The following is a 16,752-nucleotide window of genomic DNA, read 5'->3' as shown; positions in this document are numbered from 1 at the left end:
AGCTGCAGATCGTGCTGAGACGCAGCTGGCCTGAACTGGGGTTATTCACACTACAGCAGAAGATGTGAAGCTCAGGACTGAAAGGAGTGTTGCTGACCTGCATGTGAAGTGACTAAGTACTGTACGCCAGCACCCTCCCCATAAAATTGCACAGCTTGCTTTCTCTATAGCAAAGAATGCTCGGCTTTGAGTAATGGGTGAGAGTATTTATGAGCTCTAACCTTCAATCACTACGCTACAGGAGGTGGAAATGCCTTGAAACTTTTCAGTCCACTTTTTGGCACATATAAAGTCTTTGTTGCACTTACTGTATGTTACCATTGCCCTCTGAGCTCCCACCTTAATCTTGGAGGGTGCTCCTTGTAAACACCTTGTAAACACTGTACGTGGGTGCAGACATGTGCATTTGCACATTTTTACTATGTATGGGAAGGGAGAGAATCCTGCATCGTAGTTACAGTTCTGTCAGTTTCAAAATGCTTTTGTGTGCTAATCACTGACTCCAGCAGTAACGTGAGGTGAAAAGGGCAAGTATGTAATAATCCTTGAAAAAAGTCTCATAAGGAGCAGGAAAGAACCTTGCTGTCAGTCTAAAAAATCCCAATTAATTTATCATCGCATTGCTGGAGGTGTAAAACCCAGACTATGAATAACAAGTATTATATTAAATCTATATTAGGACTGACCGCCTTCTGGCTGCTGCTCCAGACCCATCTGTTTCGACAACACCTGTTACCTCTTAATTCTCAGCTACATCCTTCAGAAACTCCTCTGTACTGCACTGTTTTTACTTCTCAAACTAAAAACGTAATGTACTTGTTGCACTGTAGACATCAAACACATACCACCAGGGTTCCTAAATTATTGCTTTGTATCTGTAGTACCTGTGTCTATGCTTTGTTGCACATCTAATACCTGGAGCCATGACAGGGATCTTTATATACTGTAGGAGGTTCTCAGGAAAACAGACACTCATATAAGACTTAAGGTGATAATAAACACTAACACTAGCACATTATTTATTTTACAATGCTTACAACTCCAAAACCCACAAAACAAAACCCTAGTTCTCTGAGCTCAAGCTAAACTTCTTCAGAATTCACCTTCAAGCTGCTTAGTGGCTCAAACAGACAAAAAACTAAATGTCTATGGGCCCTTCAGTCAGTTGTTTCCAGTTCTGAGAGGCTCTACTGCATAGCAGAGGTCAACAGCTAGTGGAAGCCTCTGCTTCCTGGTTTTTAAATCTCACCCGACCATTTGTCTCTTACCAATTGGTCAGGTGCCTAAAGACAGCAGACTGTTCCCTATTGCTCTCTGGGGAATGTGTTTCAGAAAGGAGCCTCCATGTTGTCTCCACTTACAACACTTACTTGGTATTTTGTGAATTCTTAGATTTTATATTTTCCTTTTGCTTACTTAGTAAGCAAAACAGTAGGTTTTCCTAATGTACAGGTATTGTTGTTTTATTGGAGGGGGGCTGTTCATGTGAGGATCTGACTTATTGAGAACTCACATGAAACCATTCTGCGAAGCAAATGTTGCATCTGTAGTGCTGTCTGAAATCAAAGCACTGAAAAATCACCACAGCAAAATGAACAGCAGCATGGCGTTTTATCAGTGACTGTTCACAAGCAAAGGTTGCAAAATGAAAGAAATGGCAAACCAGTATTCCAGTGATCTATTTTTAACCTTTCCATGCAATGTTAAGGTAATTGCCTGCTTTAATTCTTGCAGCGCATGCACTGACAAGAAATCCACTGGGCGTTCAATTAATTAATCCTTTGGTTCAGGTGTGTTCATTATAGGAATATTTTTTTTTGCCTTTTACACAGCGCTTTAAAGATGTGGAGGTGCTTAAAAAGAGGAATTAAAAGTGTGCAATTTTATTATAATTTTCTAGTGGACAAGGTTAAACTCATTATACTGTATCTCATACCTAAAACCTGAGCAATAAAAAAGTAAGGTCAAATGTCTTTATTTCTCTGCATTTCGGCAATAACCGATGCCGACTGTTGAAATTATATTCTAGTTTTAAAACTGGTGCAAAAGGAGTGATAGAAATAAAGATACTGTTCAATGTAAATCTCTTTGCAAATCCCCCAAAATTCTCATGGGTTTTGTTTCCTGATGATACAAAACAGTAATCTAAAAATTCTTGGGAATATGAACACAAAGTGAAAAACAGCCAGATAAAGAAACAAATTAAATTGCACTTCATGGATTGACCACATTGCACCATGAACATAACTGAGTTTTCAGGGACTTTTATACAGGAACACTGTCCCTACATTTCCAAAATCCAAAATCTGTATGTGTCAATATGCTGTTTTTGTATTCAATTGTAACTTTTTTAAGGAATGTTTTTGCATTTCCTGATTAAGATACTTAATCTTCTTTAAATTAGTATACTGTACTTGTTAGTATACTTGACATTGTTTGTGCATTCAAAGACCTGGATTACAAAATCCAAAATCTGAAAGCTTTTAAAAAAGGATCTTATACTTATAACATAGTGAAAAGGTTCTTATACTGCACAGGAATAATGCAGGGGTGATGCTCTTCACTACAACCAGAAAAAATAAATGGAATAAAACCTTCATTACCCTGTGATATGTTTAAATAATATGACTTTTATTTACCCCTCGTAAAATAATTTTCCATGCTTATGTAGAAAAAAAGTACAAGTCAAAAATCATTTAACAAAATCATATGAGGCAAGAAAACACACCTTTGCAACTGCTGTAAATCAAATAGTGCTTATGAGCATTTTTTTCTGAAAAGCAACATATTGCCTTGCAATGAAATGGAACAATAAGCCCTATACAGAATAGAGGGAGTGCTGTGGTTTCTATGGCAATGGTGATTTAAAATATCACAGAGACTAACCAGAGGAGGACTTGAAATTGTCATTAAAGATTTTTTCAACCTGCAGGAGCATACAGTATGTGGATGCCAGTGTTTCCTGGCTCTGCAATAAGGCACTACCTGCTCAAGTACATAAAGGGGCTGATTGACAAAGACAGGATTGTAGTTATAAATAAATAGGCTCAGATAAACATGTATGGAATACTTAAAAAAACGTTTTGACACAGTTCAAGAGGTCATGCTCCAAGCCAGGGATGAAGACTTAATAAAAACAGCTGGTTTTCCTTCTTTGTGTTTTATACATGCCTTACTCTGCTTTTCTGGCTCATGTACTGTGTAAGCAAACATTATTTTAAACAGAAACAGGAGATATCTACTGCTTGTCCTGGCATCTACAAATATTTCAACAATTTTGCATTTGCCAGCTGCCATAAACCCTGCAACTCATAACTGGTAGCCCACTGAAGCTCAGCAGGTGTATAGCCCCCCCTTAAATCAACAATTTGATTTGGAAAGTCCTTTTGATTTTTTTATCAAAATCAATCGTATTAATATGACTTCCAAACTGTGTAATTGACCAAAAAAAATGTTCCAAGCATTTAATAATTGCTATATTTAGGGGTGACCCATAAAACCCACTGGATTGTTGCTCTATGGGACCAGTTTTGTCCATTCCTGTCCTACAGTGTTTTTTCTCCTGCCCAACAGAGTCTCTTGCCTACAATTTACAGGCTGGCTGAAGTGTTAATTAGACTATAGATCCATGTCTTTGCTCTGACGTACCATGAACTACAACAATATATCATTGGCCTGTCTTTGCCAATCTGCAACTCAGCTTTTGCTTCAGCTACAGTAAACCTACCACTGTGTGTTGGGGTAAGAAATGTCACTCAATGTTCAGGTAGATAGAGTTATAGCTTGTGGCCTAGTGAAGCTATGTCTATGGACCACAGCATTATCAAGAAGCTCATACAGTATGTGGGAATTAACAGAGGAATTAAATCAGATATGAAAATATTGACACAAAAAGACTAGTGATTTATTTTTCTACCTCTGAACTTTGTACAGTTTGCCACACTCATTGCATTTTTCCTTGCAGTCAGCACAGCAACATCTATCTTTCAGAAAGCACTGTGAACTAACGAGCCTCTGATGGGACTTTTAAGACCCTGAAAGGTCTCAAAGCTTGTGCTGTATCCAAACAACAAGACAAATCTCAATCGACACTATCAATTGCATGAAAGCTTTCAGAAATTTGTGAGACAGGATGTGGTGGAAAAGTCAAAGAAAGCATTTGATTGTCAGCAAAAACCATCTTCACTAGAGTTTTATTTGTTCATTTGTGCCTCTCTTTCCCAGGCAGTCAGGATTTTTTTTAATCTGCGATTTTTCTGACGCACACACTCCAGATACAAAGAATAAAAAATCATGTTGGTGTCTGTTTTCTTTTTATTTGCCCGAGGACAAGAATTAGGCTGATCAAAACCTGTTTTCTTTCCAAACTGCACATATCCTCTTACCAAAGCAAAAGAGACTTAAATGTATTTTTAATGCCATTTTCAAGATCATTACAGCAAAGAAGGCTTTGAATTAATTCATTTACTCTTGGGATATGTATTTTTCTCTCAAGATAAATGACTTTCCTTTTGTAAAAATAAATCCTTGTCACCCTGACTTATTCTTCACCTCAGATGCACTCAGAAAAAGAATAATGTAGTAATATCATTTACAGGTCATAGTGTAATGAGTGCAAGTATAATGTTGTACCTGTGTTAATGTTTGGAAATCTGATGGTCAAAGCTTTACTATTAATAAAATCCTCATGTTCTTCCATATTAAACTTCAGGGCACAGCCACAGCTCACTGAAACCATTTCAATACATTTATCTCAGGGGCATCCGCGACACCAGGACTACTAGTCTTAATGCATATTGTAGGACGCCAGTTCAGAATTCTCAAGAACAACCCGGCATTCTTGGTTTTAAGCCTCCTTATCCTTACTCCATTGAATCATTTTGTTTATTTAGTTTATTCAGCCACTGAGGATAAAGCTTATGATGCTGTAGTACTGGATGTTCAAGTCAGCCTGCCCCTTGCGAATGTGTTTTAATTGGAAACTCATTTTAAAAATAATTCCCTCACCTGTGGCCTGGAATCAAGCCAATGATGCCAGTGCTGATACTGTACATATATATATAGTTGTATAAGCTGCCCTACCTTCAGTCCAAGTGGGGTTTGACAGAAAATATTCTATTTGTGTTATATTTGTATAAAATACAAATAAAATCACTGCCAACTTGAGCACGTTTTCAGAAAATGAAACTAGCTAAAAGCTATGGAAGACCCTGCATAACATCTTGCTCTAATAAAGTGTATAGTACTGAATTAAACAATTAAAAACTATGATGACAGTTCTGCTGACAGTAGGTAGAAACATGATATATTTGACTTTAATGAAAAACAGCATAAAAGAGTAAATCACTATGCAGAAATGACAGAAATAGTGAATCTTAAATATTGACTATTTGACTATGAGTCAGAAATTGGCTACAGTACAGTACATCCTGCAATCAGTAGATCATTTCAGAAAGAAGTGTCCTGAGCTCCATGAATTTTAAAGCATCGACATACTGAAGAGTCATGTGAATATATGGAAATACAAAAAGTCTTAATTATTTATATTACAAAATGCATCCAAAATCAGTAGAATTCCAGTAGGCCTGGACAATATTGTGCCTATAAAACACACAACAGAGGACAGATCATCTCAGAAGTCATTCTAGAATAAAAAATGCGGCATAATTGTAGCAGTTAAAGGCAATTCTCTTCTGTCTCACATGCATTTAAAAAACATTTGATCTTATATCTTCTAAGGCAGTTATTGCTTTATCTATAGTAATTCCAATATAACATCATACTGTAGATGAAATCCTCATAATCTGCCATGATGGTCTTTTTATGCTCATTTTAATACTTGAACTTGAAAAGTCTCATTATGGCATCATTGTGCAAATGAAAAAGTAGAGGGGGCAGTGCATTATGAATCAAATTGCCCTGTGCATCTATGATATTACTCCTTAATAATCCACACTATTTTTGTGACAGACTGGACAGACTCCCATATTCTTCCTCACAGACCACTTCACTGATTACACAGAAAAGCGTTATTTTCACCACTGTTTGTGAATGAGCATTCACGGGCAGGAAAAGGGGAATGTGTAAGAGTCTACTTTGGTTTATATACAGTTTATATACCTACAGGATAGGTATTGTGATGCTATTAGGGATGTGTCTTGCAAGACATGGCTCTTCCTGTGACTTCTCTTTCTTTTTTCGAAGCTTCCCTCCTGCCCAAGATGGTGGCATACAGATTGTGTGCTGGTTGACAGGATACCTGCCATTACTGGAGCAGGATCAGCTGAGTATCCTGCTCCAGACAGAATTAATGGAGCTCTGAACAGATGGTGATGATGGTGGTGATGAGCAAGATGGTGATGACCAGGAGCAGTATCCAGCAACTAACTCTGCTCGAATGGTCCAGCCTCTATTCCAGACATGTTGAATCCAATCCATCCCCTGGTTGAAGTCTGTTTGTTTTCCAGTGTGAGAGATTGAAAACCACTTCTCCTTGCTACAGCAATGGTGGTTTATTTTCCAGGCTGCTACTGAATAACTGCTGTTTTTTCCCTGATAGCGGGCAACTGATATTTTCCCCTGTGTGGGCTGTTTCTTTCCCAGCTAAAAAAAAAGTTTTTTTTCTGTTATAGCTCGGGGTCATTTATTTTTTTTAAATAGCATCCTAGCAGGAAAAAATCTAGCTGGAAAAGCCTCTTTCTGCCATAGAGAAGGGCTGTTTTTCTCTCTAGCACCTCACAGGGAGAGCCCCAGTTTGGGCACAATATCACACTTTTTCCAGGCGTTTTGCTGAAAGTCCTATTTATTTCTACTGTCAATGACATCTTATTAAAAAAAAAGCTTTATTTTCACTTGAAATCTTGAGTGTGTGGTGTGTCTGTGCTCAGGGCCCACATAGAACCTGTGCCCATATTGTGGACCCTCCCACGTGGCATGACATCATGTTGAAACTGTCAGTAAATCAAATAGAGAGTCCATATGGGAGATAATGTCACTTAAAATTTTAATTGTCCTCTGAGTTATGAATGAATGTTTTATGTCCTACCTGTGACAAGCAGCTGCAGAATGAGTTTCTAGGTTTTCTCTAGGAAACATACAGGAATACACACATCTAAGGAAAACCTGGTTGCTACTGTAAATGAAGCTAAGAGCTCAGTAGGTTAATTTCACGCTGAATATTTTAAGTCTAATTCTTAAAGTGAAGAAGTGCTAGAAGACTTATTCTTTAAAAACAGAAGCTTGAACATTGCAATATTCATAATAGAGCTCTTTACAGGAGCAAAATCAAACTGATACTATGCATATAGCAAAATGCCATTAAGAAAAGGCAATACTGAAGTGTATAGCTGAAAATACTGAAAGAGCACTCTGCCCTTTGTCAGAATATCCAAGCCAGTGTCTAAGTTCCCTGTAGTTCGGGATGGGTCACTGCCGTAGGTGGTGCTATCTTTTGGAATAAATGTTAAACTTTGCCCTGTCTATCTGATCATTAAAGAGGAGTTCCTAATCCTAGGGGTGTTACCCCCAGAATCCTCTCAAAATCTCCCCCGCCCCCCAAGACTTGAAACATCAGGCCCAAAGTTTCCACTTCCTGTATTTAAATTAGTGATTTAATTTCTCACTTCTTTATCTGATGTTTAGTGTGGCTTCTGGCACTTAATAGATGCTGCACTTCAGCAGCAGATGAAGTGGATCCTCTCACACAAGTAAAGTACTTTTCGACCTTTTAGGAAGAAAAATGCAAGCAATAAATGCTAGGGCTTTTCCTTCAAGAAGCCTGCAAAAGTAAAGCTAAAAATAAATGCAGACTGCAGTGCTTTGGTCTTTAATTACTCGTGAATGTTCTGCTACCTAAAATGCTTGGTAATAAGAGAAAACAGTGAAATCTAGAAACCAACTTGTAGAAAGATTTAAGGTGTAGTAAAAAAATAACTAATACTAACTTTATTATGTTACATGGCAATCACCATTTATAAAATACTTAAATGCATGTTTGATGGCCACACATACTTATTTAATGTCTGTGAGACAATTTTACTGAAAATAAAATACAAATAAAAAGGTTGATCTTTTATTGGGTACATATGAGTTGAGAACATATGTATCTCATTAACATATCACTTCCTTCTCTATATCCACTTTATCCAATATATTTTATAGCTTTTGTAATAAAGTCTGTTTTTATAGCACCTCAAAGAACCTGTCATCTGTGTATGTATCCTGTCAATGGACTTACAGTACTACTGTACATCATTCAATGCCATTGATTACTTAATTATCAAGAATCCTGACTGTGCTTCATGGAATCTGCCAATATATTTTAACTTGCTCATTTATTTAGTTATTTCTAAGTTCATTATTAGTTTCTCCACAAAACATTTGTAATACACATTAGGTTATATCACGGCATGCTCATACTGACCTTTTTTAAGTCTAATTCTAGAGAGTTAAGACTGATTCGTATTTTTTATAAATAGATGCTTATAAAAGGAACCTTGAGGTGTTCATACCAGAGCTTTTTACAGGAACAAATCAAGACTATGCATATTCTAGTTTAACAAAATAGTATCAAGGTAATGCTGAAAGGTATAGCTCAAAATATTGAAAGGCTAAAATCTGTGCAAATGTAATGTGATCTAAAAATAGATCTGAATGGAAATACAAATATTTCACAGCAGGCTTTATATTCTCTCCTTTCATCCCTTTCATAGGAAATTTAACAAACACTGGAAAGAAATATGCATTTTGGCTCACAATTAGTCAATAGTAGTCAAAAGACTGACTGATGCAATTGATCTGTTCACAATTGCTACCCAGGGAAATAAACAAAGTCAGATGTGCACTACCATTCTTACAGTCTTGTGAAGTGGAAGGAAAGTAATGCCTGCTTTAGGCAAAGAACTAGTTAATCGTAACGTGTAATTAAAAAATGACTTCACATGGTGACTCCATCATTCATCCAGTGGAAAGGGCTTCAGAAAATAATGGAGGGGCACCATTTGCTCACTGGAGGATGGAAGAATTAGGGGTAACGTTAGCGAGGCAAAGACAGAGGCAGGTACTGTATACCATATTTCAAGGTTGGAAGTGGCTACCCGCCCGCATCTCTCAGTTTCACTGACATCTCTTCCAATCATGCATTGGCACATTCAGTGGCCATGACAGGCAATAAACTAGCTGCAGGAAGAGAGTTTGGCAGTCTTTCATGTGAATTTAACTTGAAAGTTATAAATAGGAAATTGGCACACTCCCCCAATCGGACTAATAATGATGTTAGTCATAATTTCATCTTTTGTCAAATTAGAAACCAATAACCTACCCTTCAGTGTAAAACCAGTTAATTAAATCAGCACAACTCTTTCACTATAGCCCCACTACAGTGGGTTAGGGGGGTGTTAATTAAAGAGAAAGAGAAGATTCCTCTGCAATTTTCATTGGTCTGCGCCACCACCCAGTTTCAACAGTGGGAATCCAACAGAGCCAGATGAGAGCCTGAACACGCACAGGATGATAGATGTAGTTCTCACCGTCAGCAATTCAAATTTCCGCCCTCTTGGCAAAGTCATAAGAATCACTTCTGACAGCATGGGTAGGATGACCCGCCCCATTAAACTCTCCCATCTTGGCTGTCACCTGTTCAGCTGATCACTGCTGCCTGAAGAATCCCTGTCACAGTTACAGTATCCTACTCAAACCTGTCTGGACAGCACGACACAACACCATACTCTAAATCAGAACCTTTACTGGGGAAGCCACTCAGGAGTCCTGGAATGGCCAGAATTTGTACTTAAGGCAAGCTCCACATGTCAAAACTGCAAGTTAAATGCTTAGCTGAGTCCCTGGAACTCTGAAGAAAACCATTGACAGCATGTATCCTGCAGAACCACATTACCTGGAAAGACATGTACTGTACAACAATATCAGAGTGAACTACTGTGATTAATCATCCCACAATATTAGATTGGGAATCCACAATATGACCTACTTTATGTAGTTCACAGCAGATAAATTAATATCATACTATATACCATTACCAAATTTGGTTTGAAGTCCTGTATTTATCTCTCAGAGATAATCTTTTTTTCTTTTATTGTTTTACTTTTATTTTCCAACTAAAAGGTCTGATTTAAACAGAAAATACTCTTAATTCATAGAGGATGACATGTTTCTTATTCTGATTTGAATTCTCCTTTGCTCAAAAACCAGCTGCCTTGTTTCAGTGCTCCACGTGTTTTGGCACTCTGAAGAAGAACCTTTGCAAACGCCACAAAAAGAACAAGTGCAATTACAAATTGCCACAGTGAGATTCGTTTTTTGCCATTGTCTTGGAAGAAGGATAGAAAAGAAACAACAAATAAATCATTCAGCAGATAACATCGACATTAAAAACAACTGCAAATCCAGCAATTTCCTTCTAACCATTCATACAGTATATCAATCTTTTGTACAGTACTTGGTCACCTCTATAACATCCACAAAAAAGCACTTAAGTTATGTAGACTGCTTGTAAACTGTGAGAGAGTCTCATTCCATTTAGTTCTTTGATTTTGTTAATGATTGGTTGAAAAAATATTTGGATATTTTTTTTCTTCTTTGTCATGAGGATTTGGAGCATTCGTGAGGATCAACTGAAAAATCCACCGTTTATCCTACTGTTGGGTCTACACATGGTTTTAATGTCCTGATATGTCAAAGAAAAAAGACAGTTAACATGTATTTCTCTTCTTGTAACAATACCCCCACAGATATCACCTTCAGGATCTCCTGCTATGTTGGAGTTGACAACACAATAGGTTTAGGGCCAACTTACATCATGTGAATTTTCTCACTGTTGACATCTGCCATTACAACATCCATATCATTTTGTTTTCAGCTGAAAACAAAATCACCATGCAGAGTATTTCATTTTGGATGACGTGAATGTACTATTTTCACACAGCACAGCAACAAAAGTTTTGTCAGACAGATTTTGGAAAGGAAATTATCATAAGGAATTGCTTTTAAAAAACAACTCATTCCTGCAAACATATTCCATTTGTAAGCTGGACAGAGGCAATAACTGCAGGTCATTTTCTCAATCCTGTCCTTGACAAACATCGTGTATGAATAAAATAACTTTTACATCAGACAATATGGAATTACAGGAATAATTTCCTTCTTAAATTCTTTTGAATATTATTAAACTAGGATCATCACCCAAACACACGCATAGCACATGTGATCTTCTGTATCTGGAAGCTTTTGAAACTACAGATATTTTTTAGTAGGTACACCATTTTTTTTTAATGTGAGCTTGGTTATGACCTCATCATCACTACCCTTAGATTGTATGTTTCGTGCTACCTGTCAGATCACATGGGGGTGTAATTCATTGTCTAATAAAAATAAAAACAGGTTTACAAAAATTAAAATACAGAAAGGTCAAATCATTTGTAGCTAATCAATAAGAATCTCTAAATTGTAGATACGTGCATACAGTATGCAAATGCATGTACTGTATTTCTCTCTAAATCCCCTTGTTCATTCAGGCGTAACTGGTGAAAGAAATATGTGACCACATTATACGGTGTTCATTTCTCTTGCTGCGCTTTTTATTACAGAGTGAGCACATACTGTATGTTTTTTTTCCAGATGAACATATTCTGTTTCCCTTAGAATTTTACACAGCGTAACAAATGCATTCTGCAGGACCTTAAGGGGGCACAGTTATGGCTTTAGTGTTGTTCTTAGTGAATTGAAAATGAAAAGCTTTAGGGGCTTCTTTTAATACACCTTTCCATGAAATGCCTCCTCTGATAGTTTAGGCATTATTTTCATACAACAGCTCTCTGGATGAGATGTTTGCTCATTTTCAGACAAATCCGGATTTCAGATGCTCATTAAAGTTGTCGGCCTGGCAGTGTACATTAAGGAAGAAACACATGAAATGGTATTGCAAAGGCTCTGAACTTTTGAAGACAGCATTTTGTCATGTATGGAGTTGCTGTGATATGAGCACATTGTATTGATGTGTACTTTTTAAAGAAAAGACATGAATGAGGAAAACACACATCAGTGTCTGGTTGTATGTATGACATTTTACCTTTGATGCAGTAACTCAATCAACATTAAGGTACAGCATATTGAGTTCAGTATTAATTGAGATGTGTTGCTTACAGTACAAACCTGGGTTAAAACCTCTTATTAACAGAAATCATGCCGTGTTTCATATTCATAAACCAAATGCCAAGACTTTGATTTATGGACAAATCTTAAACTGAAATTAAATATGACCAAATTCAGATCTCTATAGGACATGTGAAAGTCATTCACCTAAAAAAATAATGTGGAGAAGACACAATATTTTACTTTTTTCCAGAAGAGCAAGCAGTTTCTGAAAATTTTTGAAAGTGTTGTTATTTTCTCCATGCTTTGTTGCGCACTCGAACAGAAGCCTCTTAACGTGGCAGCAGTCTTTATCCTTGTACTACCGCTGCGCTTTGTGTCCAGTGATTTGTCTTCGTCCTTCTCCTATGAGCCTTACAAGGTTCTTGCTGAGCACACTGAGACAATGCAGTTAATACGGTTTCATTTTATAGAACTGACATCGGTGACGGGTCCCGTTCTAAGCGACAGGTTGCTCCGATTTAAAACTACGTTAGTGCGTCAAAATCGTTCACTATACAGTAGATTTACATGAGTATTACAGTATAGAATGAAGGTCCTTCATGGACATATTTCATTATGGGCATTTTAATGAAAGACATCTTAAACTATACGGGAGGCAATAATAACATGATATTCACAGAACAGGTTTAGTACTTCCTTTTTATAAAAGCATCACGATGGTATTTTACGAAGTTCCCCAATGTTAGACACTTTTACGAATAAATCTTTTGTAACACGTAAACATTAGGAGCAATAACTTAAACAAAATTTGAATGGGTTCTGTCATGTTTGTAATTAACTAAACGATTACAAATGCTGTTTTTCCTTTAAGGAATCTTGAAGCTGCCTGACTACACCAACATTGAATGTTACAGTATATACTTATAAAATTATATTGGCATTATGTTATACCACCGCAAAAGTTTACGATTTGAAAATAATGTTTAAGAAATTGTGCACAAACTGTGACAGCACCATTTTGCATTAAAACCAACAAACAAGAACGCAAATGTTTTCTTATAACGTAGGCATTGGTTTTCCTAAAAGAAAGTAACGATATTATGTCGTCCGTTAGATCATGAAATCGCTTTTAAAATCTGTATTATAACTATTCCAACAAGCTTTGTGTTTTTGACGCTTTGTTAAAGTGTGACCACGGTGAATTGATGTACAGTAGTTCACACAGTGGAACAGTAAATCGTAACAGTCAAGTTTAATGTTAGGCATTCATAAAAAAAATAACTGAGGACGTTACCATTTTTTTTTTCATGAGAACAATCAGTGTATATCATACCTAGAATGGAACCTTTAATGATGGATATTAATCAGTCTTCCATATAAGAAAACAAAGAAGAAATTCGGTACTTCAACCCGACAAACAGGAAACATATTTACCTTCAAGCCATACGATTTGGGAATCAAAAGTGTATCCAACTTTCCTTCTTCTTGTAATCCACAACTATCCAGAATTGCCTCTCTTCATGACGCCACTTACGAGCTGTCCATGATGTTATTTGTCCAGCGAGCAGCCTTGTGTCACAGCTACTCAAAAGTTGACGATTACAAGCGCTGCTGGGCGCACCAGGTGAAATTCACCCTGGATGGAAGCGAAATAAGCCGTTAACTGAAAGTAAAGTTTCAGTATTTATTTATAAAACGCATTAACGAAGATATTTGTAACCTGAGCGTAACTTTCAGAATTCCAGCTCATCGTCTACTAATGTTTTGTTTTATTTTCTCCACGTTTAGTGCCTCTTATGATTTCATTTCTGGGAGAAAAAAAAATGACTGAACTCTATTGTGGCATGTTTCCAGGTAAAACTTACTTCTTAGTGAAAAGGCGAGGGCTAACCAGTGCTCCACTCTACCGTCTAAGTGAGAGTCTAATGCGTTTTATTCCATAACGGCTCCTCTCCGATTCACCACTGAAATGCGCATTTACGCACAAAGCACCCTCGCGGGTGTTCAGCACCAAGTGAGGGACAGCTACACTGAGCTCAGCATGCACTGTACAGGTGGAAAATAAAGGCGGAGCCAGGACAGAGATCAGAAACAGATTAGTACTGTCAGTTTTCTTTTCAGAACAGCCACACACAACCTGGTGCTACCTGCCTTGACAGATTAAGGGTTATTCCAGAATTTTGTTGCTTCTTTAAAATGTTTATGAAAATAAAGGGATTCGCCTGTGCGTTTATTAAGCATTTCCCGTAGATGGCGTCGGAGTGTCAAATTTGTTTTTTCCCATTAACAATAGCATATTTCTTTCAACTCTCCAGTTCATTTATTTGATAAAAATGATATTTCTCAGATTTAAAAGTTATTTTGTAAGAGCTTGGAAAGCCGTGATCTTTGAATCCCCCTTGAAGAGGTTTACGAAAACCTCTTCCACAATTAACAGAAGTTGCTACAACAGTTACAGTAAAATAAAAGCAGTTCTATTTCCAGTTATCTGGAAATCTCATATTATGCGGTCTTCTCCTCAGATATCCAGTGATAACATGGATCCAGCAGTAATCAATATTATTGTGTCAAGAAACGTGTTCTGTTTGTAGCATAGACATTGAACATATTACTGTTAAAGGCAAAACAGCTGCCCAAAACTACTAACTTTGACTACATAAATGCAAAAACATGCTTTACATTTGCTGTATAATGACAATTCTTGTGCCACCTCCCTGCCTGTGTGTGCGCTCTAGTGAATGTCCACATAGCATCAGTGTCCCCTGTGTTCCCTGTAAGATGAACTCACAGTTTCCTCACACTGTTCTGCAGGTCTAGACTCTCCCATCACTCCTCCAAGCGGCAGCATAAGACACTTGCTAAGACAAGCATGGCTTGTTCCCTCAGTCCCTGGGGCTGGGTACACTCAAGCACATATCTCCTCACGATGCCTGCTCTGTTATTTCAAACTGCACCAAACAAAGCAGAAGGGAGAGGTTGGAGCTTGTGAACTACCTGGTGCACCGGTACTGGTGAAGTTACTGTCTATTCCTGGTCCATTTTGTGAGTGGCTCCCTCTGAGACTGGATCCCCAGCTTCTGGCCAATGGCCACTGTATTTGGCATCCTCAACCACATCTCCTGCCTCTTTGCTGCATTCTTGTGTCCCTTCCCCCTGGGTGAAATATGCTTCCAAGTGGCTCACCTTTGTGAACCGCTGCATCGAAAGTGACTGGACTCTAATGCCTGTTTTTTTCCCCCATCATCCTCACCTTTCACCAAAGTCTCCCTTCAGTTCAGTTTATTACTTGCCCTATGCACAAGCAATGCATGTACACTAGGCTTCGATACAAAGACATCAAGGAAATGCCAAACCAAACACAGAACAGCAGCTGCTGTAACAACAGCACGTTAAATAACTTACATGTCAGAAGAATCAGTGTAAGAAGAGAACAAAACAGTGTGAGCCAGTGGTAGAGGTGGAGTTCGATAATCTGACAGCTTGTGGGATGGAACCGTCTCTGAATCTGGAGGTTCGTGCCTTTATGCTCATATAATGCTTACCAGAGGGGACAAGGGAGAAAACTGGGAAACCAGGATGTCAGTTATCCTTAATGATACCTCCAGCTCTCCTGACACAGAATTGTAAAAATGCCCACAGCAGAGGGGAACTGTACTCCAATAATGAGTAAGGCAACACGATTGCCCTCTGTAACACCTTGGATACTGGATACTGGGGAGGCTACAGCTATCTTTCTGTTTTATCTGGTTACTCTTATTTCTATAAACAGGCTGGATGGTAAAATGGTAGAATACTAACACATTGCAACCCAGTTCCTGTATAAGGGAAATATTGCTTTTTTTGTTCTGTTGGTAATAAGAAACCAAGTTAAAACACACGTTACAAAAGGTGATCTTAATCACAAAAATATCCAAACATGCTACTGAATATTGTTCTTATTCAGAATCTGTTTGTTTCTATTTCAGAATATATCTTAACAGTAACATTCACATTAGGTTTTCACCAAATGCTGTGAAATCCTTTGAGATTAGTACTGAAAGCCTCTCATTTAATTTATTTTGCTCTATAACAGGTTCCCTCAAAACAATGTAAATTTTGTTTCCCATATGTCTCATGTGCAGTAGATGTCAAGAAGATCCTATGCTTTTTGAAAATTATGCAATTGCAGTATGAAACAGAACAAGAACTTTAACAGATTCTGGTATGCAGTGAAAAAATCAGCCCTCCAAACAAATCCCCAAGAAATATGAAATCTGGGAAGAACTCTATTTTTTCACCTCCATCAAAGTGTTATAATTTGGCTGCCCACATGGCTGTTTGTGAAGTTGTTTTTTTAACTCTAAGCTTCTTCTGCATCCAATAATAATTCTACAGTTAAAGAACACAGCCTTAGTACAATTGATTGGTTTGTTTTTTAAAAATATGCATTCTTATCTCAGACAATTTTGAAATGTCCTTCTGTATTTAACACTCATTATTTTTACTAGTTACATTTTTTTAATCTGTCTCCTCGGCTTTTAGTTTATGGCAAAAATAGTGAGCAATATACTGTACACATCTGAAAAACATGACAATCGTGACCCAGTGTCTCTTTTACAGCTAACACCGGCAAAATGAAATGGCATCAAATGCTTTGAACCAAAG

At 37.5% G+C, this 16,752-nt stretch overlaps 1 protein-coding gene across 1 annotated transcript in view; it reads right to left on the bottom strand.

Moving 5' to 3' along the window:
• Positions 1-14,122, bottom strand: part of drd2a (dopamine receptor D2a) — a 54,519-nt gene extending 40,397 nt beyond the window's left edge. The window contains exons 1-2 of the mRNA XM_088619354.1: positions 13,974-14,122; positions 13,543-13,744 (exon numbers count right to left, since the gene is read on the bottom strand). The gene's annotated coding sequence lies outside the window, so the exon portion shown is untranslated. The remainder of the gene's footprint in view (positions 1-13,542; positions 13,745-13,973) is intronic.
• Between the last annotated feature and the right edge of the window lie 2,630 nt (positions 14,123-16,752).

This window comes from Lepisosteus platostomus, chromosome 25 (assembly GCF_059453375.1).
Source record: "Lepisosteus platostomus isolate fLepPlt1 chromosome 25, fLepPlt1.hap1, whole genome shotgun sequence".
In the NCBI taxonomy this organism is placed as follows: Eukaryota; Metazoa; Chordata; class Actinopteri; order Semionotiformes; family Lepisosteidae; genus Lepisosteus; species Lepisosteus platostomus.
This window is presented reverse-complemented; position numbering and strand designations above follow the sequence as displayed.